The following is a 17,178-nucleotide window of genomic DNA, read 5'->3' as shown; positions in this document are numbered from 1 at the left end:
GTAGGAATGGTTAGAGGAAGGTAGAAGACATGAGAGTATAGTAGAGGTTATAAAACCAAGGAGGCAGTGAGTTTAAAAAAAAAGCAATGGGTGGTCAGTAGTATCAGAGGCTCTACAGTGGAGCACTTCTGAAAACAACAACAACTGTATATGTCAATTAGTAGGACATTGGTAACCTTGGAGTAAACAGTTTTAGTAAGCCATATAGTCTAATAAAGTATATAGAAAATTATTAGGGATTGAGGAGAAAATAGGGAAAATGGGTATAGCTAGCTAGCTTTTTCCCCCATAAAATTTAACATTGAAAGGTGAGCTAGCTAGATGATATTGAATGATAAAGGGAGGGTATGTGTGGGGGGGGGTATGTAAATATTTGATTTTTAGATCCTCATTTTTGAACGTCCCAGGCACATTTTGAAGGATTTCTTCCTTCTCTTAATTCATAGCCTCCATCCAGAAAATCTTTACATGAAATGGTCCCCCATGTTTTTCCCTAGCCATTGTCTTCTGAAATGGGCTTTCTACTTATAAGTCCACAGTTCCCAATTTTTCTGAAGAAAGTTTTATAAAAAGAAAGAACAAAAGACCACGAGTCTTGGAATGAGTAACTACTCACCCCAATGATGCTTGTAAATCTCCAGAGTTATTTAGTGTCAAATGAGGGTGCTTTTGGTAAAGGCACGTCTTGGCCTTTTGATCAATGCCAGTCAGTGGGGAAAATAGAGGTTGTGGTAGGGCTAGAGTTTTTGATGTTCTCTCTGGCTCTTCCTCTATCCTTCTCTCTTGGTTTCTCTTTCTCTCTTTCCATTTCTCTGTCTCTGTCTGCTCCATTTTCCCAACTTCCACACACATCTTTTCCCCTCTCTGTTCTCACTAAATTCCTGACATTCCTCATGGATCCTGAACCTAGAGCAGAAGCCAATGAACCATTTTCTCAAGTAAGAACAGTATGCATTTCTATAGGTGAGGCTCCAAAATGTCTAAAATATCCACATTTTCTCTTTGATTAGAAACACTTTCTCTCATTTTCTCTTGTCCTCCTTTTCCTCTCACATCTCTAACAGTTAAAAAAAATCATGTTCAGCAAAGATAATGGGCATCTCTTCCTCAAATGAATGGAGAGGAAAGAGTGAGTGATTATGCTAAGAAGTTTAAGGAGAAAAAGTAGGGAAGCTTCAGGAGCTCCCATCAGCTGGTAGAGGGAGGCTAAGTCTTCTGTTATAAGTGTAGTAGGTGGAGGTACAGTGGAGGACTTGACAGGAGAGGAAAAGGCTTGGAATAGTCACTGTGTGGAATGAAACAGTGCTTTGAATACTATTTTTTCCTTTAAAGGTTAGTCACTATTTATTTAAAATGAGTTACTAAACCTCCAGATGGTAATCCAGTTTAGCAGATATAACCATGGCTGGACATAATTAGGAGCCACCACCAAAGTTAACATTTTCTAGACTTGACAACCTGGTGAGACAGAGGTTGGAAACTTGGCTTTGACAGATGAGACAACTTTGGAAATGAACCAGGGGCTTAGGCTGTGGCCATAAAGATGATGAAAAACATGAAGAAAATAGTATAGCCTCCTTTTGGCTGAGCAGAAATCACTTTAATTGGTGAACTACTAGAATTCCATGTTTTCAAATCAGGCTTCTGCCCACCTACTGTGATTTGAGGGACACTGGAAGCCCTGACTGACTCCATATACACACTGTCCTTCAATGATCAACCACAGGTGCCTGGAATATCCAGGCAGGATAGTAATTCATATGTGTTTCCAGGAGGAGGCCCCCTTTAAAAATACAAGTATCTTACCTTAGAGAATTGACACATTAGTGCATGTGTACCCATAAAACTCAGAAATAGATTACTAACTAACTACTAAGTAGAGAGCAGGGCCCTTAGAAAAACCAGAAGTGCATTGGAGGTACATTTTGATGAGAGAAGAATTCAGGAAAAGCTAGAAAATGGGGTGTTGCTTAGGGATATAGGCCAAGGAGGGGATTACTTGGGGTCAGTATCAGGGCTGGGCCCTTAGAAATTGATGGAGAATAATGGATGGGGGAAAGAAATAGGAAATAAACTTTTTCTACTCCATTATTTTTATTACTGCTTGACCCTGACTTGAAACTCGTATTTCTGAGTCACAGTAACCTCATTTGTAAAACAGTTATAATAGCTAATATTTACATGTAATTTTAAAGCTTGAGAAGACATTTACTATGTTATCTCATTTGAGCCTCATAAAAGTCCTGTAAGCCAGGTACTATTTTGTCCCTATTTTTCAGATAAGAACATTGAGACTGAAAGAATGATTTGCTGAGAGTCACATAGCTGATAAGCATCCAAGGAAAGATTAGAACTTGTTTCCCTAACATCAAGGCCATTGTGTTATACACATTTTTACTATCTACTTTAGTATCATGAAATATATGAGGAGGAAGAGGGGGGAAAGAGGAGAAGGAGGAGAAGGAGAAGGCAAAGGAGAAGAAGAAGAAGAAAGAAGAAGAAGAAAAAGAAGGAAGAAGAAAGAAAGAAAGAAAGAAAGAAAGAAAGAAAGAAAGAAAGAAAGAAAGAAAGAAAGAAAGAAAGAAAGAAAGAAAGAAAGAAAGAAAGAAAGAAAGAAAGAAAGAAAGAAAGAAAGAAAGAAAGAAAGAAAAAGGAAGAGGAGGTAGATAAAATGGAGGAGGTGATGGAGGAGGAAGAAGAGGAAGGATTAGGAGAAAACAGTAATCCTACTCCTTTGTATAGTGTTTCATAATTTCAGTGTTTACCCATTCATGACTTCAGATAATATATGCAAAATGTTTTATAAAGTTCGAAGTGCCATGCAAATATCACATATTAATGGGACACTGAGATGGACAGAGAATGGATTGTTAACCTTGTTTTGTAGCTGAGGATATTAAGAATCAGAGGCTCAGAACTATAATAAAAGTGTAAATTTGTTGTGAACTATTTCTTGTTGTAATAACTAGGTACTCTGGCTTGTGACTAGAGGGCTGCTACTAGTAGGGGACACACCTGAGGGCCGCTTGGTTATAATTGATATAGAGGTACTACTTCAGAGAAAGAGAGATGCTAAGAGATGCTGTTAGAGATAGAGGGATGTTGCCACAGGGGAATGTTCTGGGGTCTACCTACTGATCACTATTGATGACTAGTAGATCAATCTATTTCCTAACCTCCTCCTTCCTCACTCCCTCCTTTAACCACCCACTTCTTAAAGCCTTTGGCTTCCTTTTTCTTTCTCAGGTAAGGGGTTTATTGGGAAACAATAAGGTGGGAAACTGAGATAAGAGGGATGAGGGTTTCCCTAATCTATAATGAGGGGTAGGAGAAATTTGGGAAATCAGTCCAGTCACAGCTGTGACTCCAAGACAGCCAGAGAGATGGAGGACAACTGTCTAAAATCTTTTCTTCTTTCAATTTACAAAATCCACCAAGGTCTCTCAGCCTAATTTCAGAAGCCCCCCTCAAGGGTCCTTCAGCATGGGACAAAGCTAATATTAGTTCTCAGCTTCTTCCCCTACAGCCAGGCTGGCCTCCTGTCTTGGTCAATCTCCCCAGAGAGAGAATTCAAGTTCCAGTTTCTCCCCTGGTCAGCTTCAACTGCCTCCTCCTCCTCTCCTCCTGGGAACATTCTGTATGGAATCTTCACCTTGATTTTGCAGATCAGGTCCCCAGCTTGGTTTGCAAGCCTGAAGTTCTCTCTTTCTGGCTTGCCTTTATCACAGAACCAAAGGCAAACAACTGATAAATGGCAAAGTCAGAACAAAACCCCAATTCTCTATCTAAAAAATCTGATATATAACTGATATATAACCATATATATATATATATATATATATATTAGTGGTAGTCTCTCGGTGATCGAGAATGACTATACATATATATATCCTAAGCAAGCACCTCATGACTCTTTGAATTCAAATCCTGACTCCACACTTATATTTTCTATGAAATATTGGGAGTAAAGTCCTTGTTGATACTAAGACCTAAAGGTTTTTATCCTTCAACTTCCTCATCTATGATAGCATATGGTCATGTCAATTCAAGTTAATTTGATTCAGCAAATATTTATTGAGTATTTGTTGGTCTATGATTCAGGCATTCTGGTGGGACTAAAACAACCTCTGCTTTCAAGGAGCTTACCTTCTTCTCAGTAATGGACCTTATAAGCAGATAAGGAAATACAAGCATATTTGATCAAGGAGAGAGCATTAAAAGATCAAGAATCAAACAGTTAATCAACAAACATTCACTGAGGACATACTATGTGCCAGTTATTATGCTATGCCTTATGGACACAAACACGAAGAACGAAGCAAGAACTTCCCAAGGGACAAGGTATGGGAGTTGGACTTTGAATTAAACTAGGCATTCTAAGTGTGGAAAGGAAACAAGAACAAGTTCTGAACTTTCTACTACTGTGTTGGAATAAGCAACAATGGGAATATCCATAGAGAGGAAGATTGTCAAGACTGACAGTTGGTGGGGAAGGGGAACTGGGAGTGGCGGTTGGGTCTTGGGACTAGCACTTCCTTCCTGCCGGCTTTACTTCCTTCCTGGTGTTGGAGGTGGGAGGACCTTTGGCTTCCCAGTCTGGATTAGGAGTGTCTCTACTTGGTTCAGCTCAAAGACACAGGTCCAAACAGTTCTGAAGGTTAAAAGTGTTCTTGTTGCTTTCTGTTTATTGCTAAGATTCTGAAATTGACAAAACAGATATAGTGGTAGATGGGAGTGGGAGAAACCCTCCACCAGCCTGTGAGGCCTGGCCTCAGCTCCAAAGCTGAAAAAAACTCCAACCTTATTTAGGGATCTCCCTCTTCCCTTTTCCCCTGATATCTCTCCAATCCAAACTGGTTATTAAAATTTCTCTTATTAGAATATCGCAGTCAGATAAGTGGACTATCTTTTCTGGGCATTGAGGGAGCTGAACATCAGCTCAGTCATTCAACAACAAACGGTCCTTATCAGACCCCAGCTTCTGCCTCTTGGCAGGGGGCATCTCTCATCTTTGCCTCACCAGTAGCAATATTCCCTCTGTCCCTTAAACTTCTCCATTCCCTGCTACAAACCCTCCTTATCCCCTGTTTTTTCAATTTCCCATCTTTCCCAATAAATATTACAGTTTTTGGCAGAGCCAGTTAGGTTTTCCAACTTATTTTGTCAAGAATTTGGGAAAAAGAAGGCAGTTGGAGGTGTCAGAAAAGTTTCAGAGAAATTGGGCCTACATACATTTCAAAAACCTGTGTGACTGTGGAAAGCAGCCATTTTGAGAGCAGTGTTGAGTGCAACTAATCTGCCTAGAAACACCACAGCCAAAAGAAACCACTCTTACTGAAGGGAGGAGGCAACTCTTAAAGGGCCAGATGTAAAACATTTTTTTCTGTTGCAAAAGGCTTTTCAAGATATGAGACAACAAAGAAACTATTACTTTTCATGGGTTATCTAGGATGGTGGAGGGTTTCTCCCACTCCCATCTACCACTATATCTGTGCTAGTTTTGTCAATTTCAGAATCTTAGCAATAAACAAAAAGCAACAAGAACATTTTTAACCTTCAGAGCAGTCACTAATGTGGTATAATTGAGTGAATTTACAAAGGTAACGACCAACAATTTATAATCCCTTTCAGAAGTGTTTGCTACCCTTAGTGACTTCTAATAGGCACAAATTATTACAAACCCTTTTAGCCTGACTTTGCTTGCAGTAGAAACCTTAGGATGGAGCAAGACTGCCAGAGTGAGAAAACTTCCTGCTAATAGGTTTGTACCTTTTGGACACTTTCCCAAGAAAAACAATCCAAGGCCAAATTTAAAAAGACTTTGTTAATATACAGTATCAATATTGACACATTTAGTGACTATTTATGGCAGATAATTTTCCACTCCCTCTCACTCAGCTGGTGTGCATTCTTGTTTTACTGCATATTGGGAGGCAGAAAGATTCTTTTCAAATCTTAGCTCTAAAAGTATTCCTTTTCTTTTTTTTAAGCTCTTAATTTCTGTCTTGGAATCAATACTAAATATTGGTTCCAGGGCAGAAGAGTGGTAAGGGTCAGGTAATTGGGGTTAAATGACTTGCCCAGGGTCACACAGCTAGGAAGTGTCTGAGGACAGATTTGAACCAAGGACCCCTCATTTCTGGACCTGGCTCTCAATCCACACTGAACTTCGCAGCTGCTTCCAAATTCTTCTTTTTCAAATTTGCAGTGATCAGATGGCTCTTTGAAAGAATGGCCAGTTGTTCATTGTCTCAGGTTCATAAATCCTCTCTACTTCCTTTTCTTTAATTTTCTTCTATGTAGTCTGGTTTCAGACCTCATCATTCTACTGAACCAGTTCTTACCAAAGTTACCAGGGATCTCTTAATTGCCAAATCTAATGGCCTTTTCTCAGGCTTTATCCTACTTGACCTCTGTAGTCTTTGACACTGTTGATTACCTTCTTCTTGATACTCTCTTCTCCCTATATTTTTAATGATATTCCTTTCTCTTTGTTTTCCACCTGTCTAACCTCTCCTTTTTGTCCTTCTTTGCTGAATTTTTATCTAAATCATGCTCACTAAGTGTGGCTATGTCCCAAGACTCTTCCCTTCCCTTCCCTTCCTCCTTCCCTTCCCTTCCCTTCCCTTCCCTTCCCTTCCCTTCCCTTCCCTTCCCTTCCCTTCCCTTCCCTTCCCTTCCCTTCCCTTCCCTTCCCTTCCCTTCCCTTCCCTTCCCTTCCCTTCCCTTCCCTTCCCTTCCCTTCCCTTCCCTTCCCCTCCCTTCCCTTCCCTTCCCTTCCCTTCCCTTCCCTTCCCTTCCCTTCCCTTCCCTTCTCTTCCTTCCCTTCCCTTCCCTTCCCTTCCCATCCTATTTCACTTAGCAAACTCAATTCCTTCCATGTATTCAATTATCATCTCTGTGGTAATAATTCCTAACCTATCTCCTAACTTCTAGTCTTGAATTTTCAATTGCCTTTTAGACATCTCAAATAGGGTGTCACATAAACATCTTAAAGTCAACATGTCCAGTACATAGCTTATTATCTTTTACCCCAAGCCTTCTCATCTCCCCAACTTTCCTATTACTGTAGAGAACATTACCATCTTCCCAGTCATCCATGATTCTTCTTTCTCATCCCTCTATATCCATTCTGTTGCTAAGTCTTGTTCACTTTACCCTAGTAACATATCTAATATATTCTCCCAATTCCAAGGAAATCTATGAATATTATTTCTATATTAAAGACATAACTGGGACAAGGCAGTTGGAGCTCTATTTTAAAGCACCAACAGAGAGATAAGAATCCTCCCCATTAGGGTACATTTCTTTCCTGGGGGCCTAACTCCTTTAAAATTGGCATGGGAAGCAAGGGAAACTTTATTGAAAGAAGGAGGAAGACAATAGAAATCTTTAAATAAGTGTGAATCCCTCAAAGTCCAAAGTAAGCCTCCATGATTTATTATCTGTTTGACCTTGGTTTGACTTAATTTCTCTTAGCCTTTGTTAACTCACCTGTAAAATGAAGGGGTTCAATTCAATGATTGCTAAGGTCCCTCCTAACTATAGATATGAAAGTGGTGCCTATTTTCAGACATGACAACAAGAAAATAAATTTTCAGAGCTCCCTCTCAAGCAGAAGAAGGAATGAAAGAAGTTTGGAGCATTATTTCCATATAACAATGCTTTATATAGACTTTTGGAGCTCTCCTTGTCTTATGGGAATAACAGTACTACACTTAGCCCATCACAACTCTATGATGGAGGACTGGGCTAGAGAATAAACTTGTCTGTTTGAGGTTTAGGGTCATCACCAGAGGAGGGTTTGCTTCTCTTGTTTTAATTTCACAATCATAAACTCAGGCTCAGTGACCAAAAGTCACCTGTCCTTCCCCCTTTGACATCAGGATGATTTTCCTTCCTCTGTGGGAATATATCTTATTGGATAAGAAGCTGTTGTCTCCCTCATTGTTCCTCATTTACTTCAGCTATGGCATAGTTGATAGAAAGTTGGCTCAGAAGCAATGAACATCTGGGTTCAATTCTACCTCTACCACATACTGGCTATGTGATTCTGGGCAAGTCACATTTTCTGTCAATGTTCTCAGTTGTAGAGTGCAGGCTCCCACTGGTAGAAGGAGTTTCCTCAACTGGGAATACTTAATACCAATAAAATCAGAGATCTAGGGATTTATCTCTCTCTTTGCTTAGGGTATGAAATTTTTAGGTAGAATTTGATTGGGTAGAATTATTCAAATCATCCATTCTTTGCCAGGTACTTAGTTGAAGTTGTTTTTTAAGCCCCCAATCTAGGCTGACTATAACATTTCTTAAGACACTAATACCCCTAGACCTTACCCTTTCTTCTAAACCAACTCTGTGAAAGAGGAAGGAGAGGATTCCAACAGTAGCTATATACATTTAGCATAAATAAAAAATGGAGAAAGAAAAAGGAATGGTCTGGAAGTTTAACTAATCTTTACACATCTCCCCCAAAAGTAGAGATATAATTAGGTATTGGGGAAAATCAGGGTCCTTCTCCAAGAGATCATATTTAGAGAATATTTAAAGAAAAAGTTACAGATGGCATATTGCTCTAGGCCTCCAGTTATTTTGTCTGGCATCTCTCTCTTAACTTGACTGGTGACCATTTCAGTCTAGATTCAATCAGGGATTTCCTTTCTTAAGAGCTGGCATCCTGGAAAACTTGTCTCTTTACCTCAGGCTGGAATGAACCAGGGAATTTTGTTCTCAAAAGGTCATTTATCCTGAAGTCTGAGATACTTCTTATATTCCCTCAATCTTAACTTGACTTTCAAAAGTTGAATTTGTTTGTTCCCCCAAAACACATTTATGGTGCCAGCAATTGCTCCTTATAGCAACAACTTTGACTGGGGCTATGCCATGCAATGGACAGGGCATTGGACTCAGGGTCAAGACAACCTGAGTTCATAGCTCACCTCACTAGCTGTGTGATCCTAAGCAAGCCATTTAACTTTTCTGGGGATAATAACAGCCAGGCTTGTTATGAGGAGCAAATGAGGTAATATCTAAATGTACTTTGTACAGTTCTTGGCACATAATAAATGCTTATTCACTTCTCTTCCCCCTTTTGACTCTAAATCTACAACCTGAATTATAATAGAAAAATTGAAAATATGGTCCTTGTCCTTAAGAAGTCTATAATACACTCAGGAAGACTAAGCTAAGAAAAAATGAAGAATACAATGAAGAATGCACACATACACACACAGAGTCATGGAAAGTCATCTATTCCAGTCTCTTCCTGATGCATAAATTCCTTCCATAAGATTCCTAATCAGATTCTACTAGTTCACCATCCCCAGTGTTGAGAAACTTAATAACACAAAAGGCAACCTATTTCATTTTAAGACAGCTCTAAATTGTTGAGATATTTTCTTTATTCTAGGGCTAAATCCATTTAGTTATAATTAAAAAAAAAACTCTTTGGGGAAATGAGGTGACTCAGTGGATAGAGAACCAGGACTGGAGACACAATATCAATTCTAAGAAAGATGGTAAAGGGTTTCTAAAATGCCTAAATTATTTTCATATCAATGATCTATCTAAGTTATGTCTTTACCTTGTTCAACTAATTAAAAACATTTAAGTATAGATATTTACATCTGATCCTATTAAATTTCATCTTGTTACATTTGACTTCTCATCCTAGGCTACAAAGATAATTTTGGGGCCAAATTCAGTCATCCAATGAATTAGTTTTCCTTTCCAGCTTTGTGCCATCTTCAAATTTGATAAATATGACATCTATGTCTTTATCCAAATAGGTGATGACAGACATTGAATGAGCTAGGGATTGAACATACAATGCCCTCCAGCTTATCGCTGATGCATTCATCAACATTCTTTGGGTCAAATTGTGCCAAGAGTTATTAATCTGTCTTCTGACTCCCATCTCTCTCTCCATCTTGTTCAGTATGTATGTGTGTTCATTGGTCCAAGCCTTTGCTTTCATCAGTGTGTACGGTTCCTGATGTAGAGTGGAAACTTCCTTCCCTAATGCAGATCGATGACTTATCGGTACTTTCCAGTGGTATAGAACCGCCTGGAGACATTGAGAGGTTGTGACTTACCGCCATCTGGCAGCGAACATATATGAAGACTAAGACTTTGCCCCATGACTCCCTGCCTCCAAGGCAGCCTTTTCTCTACTTCATCATGCTGTCTTTCACATACAAAGATATGTATTCCTTATAACTTGTCCAAAGCTTTATTGAAATCAAAATAAAATATGTTTTCAGCATTTCCTTTTTCTACCTGTCTAGTGACCATTAAATGAAGAAATAATCTCTATCTGGCATGTTTTGTTTTTTAGTGAACTCAAGTTGGCTCCCAGTGATCGCTGCTTCCCTTTCCAAATGCTTGCAAACCGTCCATTTCATGATTCATTGTGGAATGTTCCAGTGATTAATGTCAAGTTTGCTGGTTTATAGTTTCCTGAATTCGCCATCCCCCCCCTTTCCCTCAGGTAGCATTTGCCTGTCTTCAGTGTTTTGGCACCCTCCTGCACTGTGTGATTTCCCGATCACTGACAAAGATACAAAAACTGCATCTGCAAGTCTTTTCAGTCTCCTAGGGTATAATTATTCTGGGCCAGGAGACAAACTCTTTGGGAGAAGGTAGGAGCTTTCTTATTATAATAATAGCAATTATGACAAAAACAGCAACACATTTACATAACATTTTAGGGTTTAAAAAGCTAACTTTATTGCTCTCCAAACCATTCCTGTTCTACCTTTTTCAGGCTAGATCTAGCTTTTCCTAATTGAAAAGATAGAAACAAATTTGGAATTGAATCATTCTATTTTCTAGCATCTGTAAATATTACATCATTCTTCCCACACAGTGGATCCATCTTTTCCTTGGACTGCTTCTTGTGCTCAGCCTAATTAAAAAGTTCTTTGTATCATCCCTAGTATGTATCACAACTTGAGCTCATTTAGGCCTTTTGCATTTCAAACAGGCCATGCCACCCTTGCATTTCTTTCTGGGACCCATGAATCTGATTTTATCCTTTTCGTGCATCCTTTAGAAATCTGAGCTTATCAGTGAACTTCCCATGAAGCCAACTTGGTCTTTTTGAATGCCAACTCATTTTCTCTTTCTTTGGAGTAATCCATTGCTATGCTATTATAATTTCATTTCTGAGAGTCACCCAACCATCACAATCCATTTTACTTTTCATAATTTGAGCCTGGATTGGACCATATCACAACCCTGCCCCAAAATCTCCAATGGCTCCCCATATGACTCTACAATAAAATGAGAACTCCTCTCAGAGGAATTGAAAGCCCTGCCCAATCTGATTCCAACCAACCTTTCCAGCCTTTTTTGGATTGCTTCCTCTTATATGCTTCACATGCATTCAGCCTTGCTATTTTGCACCAACAGCTTTAATCCCCTGCTTCAGTGTCTTTGTACAAGATATCTCCCAGGCCTGATATTTATTCAATCCTAATTTTTTCCTCTTAAAATTCCTTAGCTGTCTTTAGAATTCTGTTCTGCAGCTAACTTCCTACATGAGGTCTTTCTTGGTCTCCCTTCCTTCCCTCCCCATAAGTGTTCTCCTATTCCTGAAAGGATATCTATTTGTTTTTTCTTGTCTGTGTGCACATTGTAACCTCTCAATAAAATGTAAGCTTTTTTAAGGACAGTGACTCTTTTTCCCTCATATGCTCAGGACAAAAGCATTTTTTGTTTTTAATAATAATAACATAATAACATTATGTTTTATATGATTACATATGATAATAAAATAAAATTTAACATTATGTTTTATATGATTACATATGATAATAAAATAAAATTTAACATTATGTTTTATATGATTACAGATAATAGAATAAAATTTAATATTATGCTTTATATTATTACATTATATTATTATATTATAATTATATTACATATAATTATATATATAAATACATTTATATAATTATATTATAATTATATTATAATATTATATTATTTTTATTATTTTTATATTATGACATATGGCAATATAATATTTAATATTGTTTTATATTATTGCATATGATAATAGAATAATATTTACTATTATGCTTTCTATTATTACATATGATAATAGAATAAATTTAATATTATTATGTTTTATATTATTACACATGAAAATATAACATTTAATATTATGTTTTATATTATTATATATAATAATAAATAATATTTGATAATATTTGATATTGTATATAAGATAAAATTTAATAATAATAATGTTCCCGTTTTTAACATATAGAATAATCATTTGAAAAATTCTTGTTGATTCATATTGAATGGAATCATACTCTTCCTTTTTCCTCTTGGCTTTTGAAACATCTTCTACAAAGTCAAGGATGCTTGTTAGATCATATTCAGTATTCCTGTCCTTGGATAGCTCTAAAATGGCATGACCACTGTCTCCCAATGGCTGCATTGCTTCCAGGCAGCGTGGATTGTTCTTGTGCAGTTATTTGGTTGCGTCTCACTCTGTGACCTTATAGACCAATCCCTGCCAGGCCCTTCGGTCCTCTACATTCTCCCGAAGCCTGCCTAAACTCTTGTCTGTCTGTCCAAGCATGGAAGTTCCCCTCATTTCTGTTTCTGTCTCCTGAGATGTCATAAGGTGATTAAAAACTAGGCTGTTGTATCATTCCAAAGACAAGCAAGTCCACCGGCTCAATCAAGCAAAACGCATTTATTAAGGATATACGTAAGGCAGACAGGTGGGACAGTGGCTAGGCTGCTGGGTCTATAGTGATGAAGACTGGAGCTCAGTCATGGCCTCCAACATCTACTACCTGTGTCCTCTGTGCAAGTAACTTAACCTCTGCCGGATGCCTCAATTTTCTCAGTTGTAAAATGGGGACAACAGTAGCACCCATCTCCTAGGATTGTTGGGAGGATCAAAGGCGATAATATTTGTGCAGGACTGTAAGCCCCATGCTCCTATGATTGTTCTTCTTTGCCGAGTCCTTGTCCTACAATTACAAAGAATAAAATAAAGAGTTTGTATCCTTAGAAACAAAATTCTAAATCAATTTAAAAATAATCTGGTGACTAGTCCACGCCTCTCATTTTGCATTCTGCATTTATATCATGGGAAAATAGAGGCCCAGAGAAGTTCAATGAAGTACCCAAGAGCCAACAGGTAGGTCATAGAAGAGTGGATTTTAATCCAGGTCCTAAAACCCCCAATCCAGCGCTTTTCCCAGCACACCATACCTCCTCTCTTTGTGTAGGCTGGGATAGCTTAATGAGAGCAGATGAAATAAACTCCATAAAGTGTTTGGAATTCTTCAGGAGGGAAATGTGTTATGAACACAGAATGCTATTATTATCCTATAAATTGGGGGAAATGATAACTTCCAGACCATCTGATTTCAGCTAATTGAGGTTTCACTGTAGTTGGCTGGGTTTATCCATCCCAACAGGATGTCTGTTAGCCTATTAGTTGGAAAGCAAATGCCATGATGTTAACATTTTCTGGCATATGACTGGCTTGGATGGCTCCCTGACAGCAGAGTTCAAATGGATGGACTTAAAGAGATCCTCCCTCTCATTCTGTCTGACAGTTATAACCTTCCCACCCAGCGATGGGCCAGAAGCCATTGCTCCCATGGACCAAGACCCTGAGGTCTTGTGTCCATGACCCTGGTTTTCTAGGTTGTAGACTGATGCCTCCACTCCTGTGTGCATCTATGGCTTTATGATACCCACAGGAAGGAATCCTCTTGCTAGGCTCTGGTGGTATAGCATTAGGGGCAGAGATAGTCCTATTTATTGGGAGCATGAGTGATAGGAGTGGTGATATTGTGTTGCTAATAAACAAAAATTTCCAGGCACAGAAGGGGTTATGAAGATGGACCTGATAAAGTCAATCAAATCACAGGGTCAAGTCACATTTTTAAAAATACCTCATATTTATATAATTTTCCACCAAGTCTCAACTCAGATGTCTCCTCCTCCATTAAAAAATCCTTGGGGGGCAGCTGGGTGGCTCAGTGGATTGAGAGTCAGGCCTAGGTTCAAATCTGGCCTCAGACACTTCCCAGCTGTGTGACCCTGGGCAAGTCACTTGACCCCCATTGCCTAGCCCTTACCACTCTTCTGCCTTGGAGCCAATACACAGTATTGACTCCAAGACAGAAGGTAAGGGTTTAAAGAAAAAACATCCTTGATTTCTGCAATATCCCTTCTTCTATTTACCTCGAATTTTAATTACTTGTGTTCATTCTGATTTTCTTTCTGCAAAAAACATACCCTGAGGATTAAACTCTTTTACTCTATAATTCTCATGCCAGGTCCTACCATTTAACTTGTTTTTTTACTCACTAGCTTCCCCTTCTCCTTTTCTAATTAAAAAATTAAATTATTATAATAATTATTATTTTTTTACTAGCTGCTCCTCCTAACCTTGTTTCTACTTTCTAGTTCTTGACCATAGTCAAATCCATCTTGCCATTACTAATTGAGGGAATGTCATTCTACCAGTATTCCTAGGAATCCTTCACCCACCATCCTTGTGAATTCCCAGACTAAAATACTGCTCCTTGGCCACCAATTTCTTACTTGTGTGTTAAGACAGAGACAGTGACAGAACTTGGTCTGTTTAATTGAAATAGACACTTAAATAATTTTTCATTCATAAACCTTGAGTAGAAAGTAAGTGCCTTGAGGGCAGGAGTAATTCATTCTCTCTCTCTCTCTCTCTCTCTCTCTCTCTCTCTCTCTCTCTCTCTCTTTTTCTCTCTCTTTCTGTCTGTCTGTCTATCTCTGCCTCTGTCTCTTTCTCTCTGTTTCTTTCTCTCTCACAAATATACTGGAATGGTTTGAAATTTCTTTCTCCAGTTCATTTTAAACCTGAGAAAATTGAGGCAAACAGAGATTAGTAACTTGCCCAAGATCACACAGCTAGGAAATGTCTGAGGCTGGATTTGAACTTTGGTCTCCCCAATTATAGGCCTGGTGTTCTGTACACTGTGCCATCGAGGTCCCAAGGAAATGTGTATAAGTAAGATGATATGATTATGTGGGTTATTTCTAACCTTTTAAAACACTTTATTCATGTTGTAGGCACTCCTATTTGGGAAAGATAATTTATTTAATTTTATAGACTCATGGTATAATCAATTTAAAGCTTAAAAGAGATTTCAGAGGTTATCTTGTCCACCTTATCTCCTCATTTTATAAAGGAGGAAACTGAATCTTATAGACATGCAATTACTTGCCTCAAGAAAAGCTACTTTTTCTCTTCTCACTTGAGTGGTGGGATGGTGACAGACTATGAGAGTCACATTATCAATCTCCATTATTAATCACATTCTTCTGAGGCAGGTGAGGAAGCTAAAATGAAAGCCACAGCCCCTCCCCATTGGCCATCTCCTCCAAGAAACTCTAGGGACCTATGGTAAAGGTTCCTTAGTCACAGTCACAAACTTCGGGAGACAAGGTTATGAAGTAGTCTTAGAGTTGGTCAAACTAAGGAAGTTCCTCTCTGACTGGCCATCCATAATGAAGACTATGGGAACTAAAAATATAGGGATTCTTCTGTAGATAACAGCATTTTTCAAGTGCATTGAACTAAACTTTGCAAAGACACCAAAATGATTCTTGAACTGATGGGCTACCTCAACTGGCTCCTCTAGTTTAACAGTGGAGTTATTAGAGCAACCAACTGTCTAGTGTCTTGGAGGGTTGTTAAACAATTGGGCTGCTGCATTCCCTGTCATGCTCCCAACCTCCACTGACACCAGATACACAATAGGAAAGAAAAAGAAGGACTTATGCTGTCATTATATGGACTACAAAGCTCCATCGTCACTTTGAGTGCCAAGTCAGGAGAAAAAAACAGAAAGGAGACTATGGCCAAACCCAAGGGTGTGGTGTGTTTTTAAGTAATATTTAATTCCATAGGAATGGAATTTGTTAAGGGTCCCCAGAGCAATGTCCTTCACACAAAGAGAGTTGAAAACAAAATGAAACTATGAGAATATTTATCATCCAGGGAAACAACCTCTGTGTAAAAGGTGCCTGCCATCCCTGCCACCCCCAGTGCCCATTGCCTTGGACAGACTTGTAAGTCTAAGAAAAAAACTGGAAGTGGCAGCACATCTTCTTCCTCAAACTAGCCCTTCTTCCAGCCTGCTCCTACTGCCATCTTCAAAGGGAGAAGCTCTTCTGCAGATCTTGGCACCTGCCACTGTGAACACCTCAGCTTCTGCTTCCCTTTGTAGTTATCACTCTCGAAGACTGGGAAAAGAAAATTGTCTACAATGAAGTTCTTTGCACTAACGCTTACTTCCACAGGAAAAACAGATATGGTTTTATTAATGAAAATAGCTCTAAAGAAGATACAATTCCCATCTGCTTTGACACAGAACAGTAAGGACATGGAGCCATTCTACCTGACTTGTAACTCTTATGCCTACATATTAGAATGTGGATGTTCTTTGAGGTAGGACAATTAGGCTTTTCTTTTTGTATGCTCACTGTTTAGCTCAGTACTTTGACCACAATAAATGTTCAATGAATGATTATTCACTGTACCTAAGACATGGAGCTAGGCGTCTTTTACCTTGGGATTCATTTGCTGCTTCATAAGAATATCCTATAGGATGCTGATGCTGCCTGCCTTCATATATTGTTATTTTGACAGGAAGCTTGGTGGTGACTCAATGGAGAGAATGCTGGGTTTGGAGTGAGGAAGACTTGAAACAAAATTCAATCTCAGACACATACTTTGTCAACTTAGGAATGCTATTTAACCTCTGGTTGCCTCACTTTCTTCATCTGTAAATGGAGACAATAATAGCACTTGTCTCCCATGGTTGATTGAAGATCAAATGAGATAATATTTGTAAAGTAATTAGCACAGTGCCCATATGCTAGGTACTATGTAATTTAATTATAATTATTATTATTTCAGGAAGCCATATTTCACTCACAACCCACCTGACTCACAACCTTTAGTTTCAGTCACTACCCACCTTTAGCTCCCTTCTATGTTTTGTCTTCACTCCAAATGTGAACTTCTTGAGGGCAAGAACAGTTTTACTTATATTTGTAGAAATAATTCAAAGCATAGTATCAAACACATTAATACATTTTCCTTCTTCCTTTCTTTATTCTTTCTTTTTTCTTCCTTATCTCTCTCCCTTTTTC

The sequence above is a fragment of the Monodelphis domestica genome, chromosome 1 (genome assembly GCF_027887165.1).
Source record: "Monodelphis domestica isolate mMonDom1 chromosome 1, mMonDom1.pri, whole genome shotgun sequence".
NCBI lineage: Eukaryota > Metazoa > Chordata > Mammalia > Didelphimorphia > Didelphidae > Monodelphis > Monodelphis domestica.
This window is presented reverse-complemented; position numbering follows the sequence as displayed.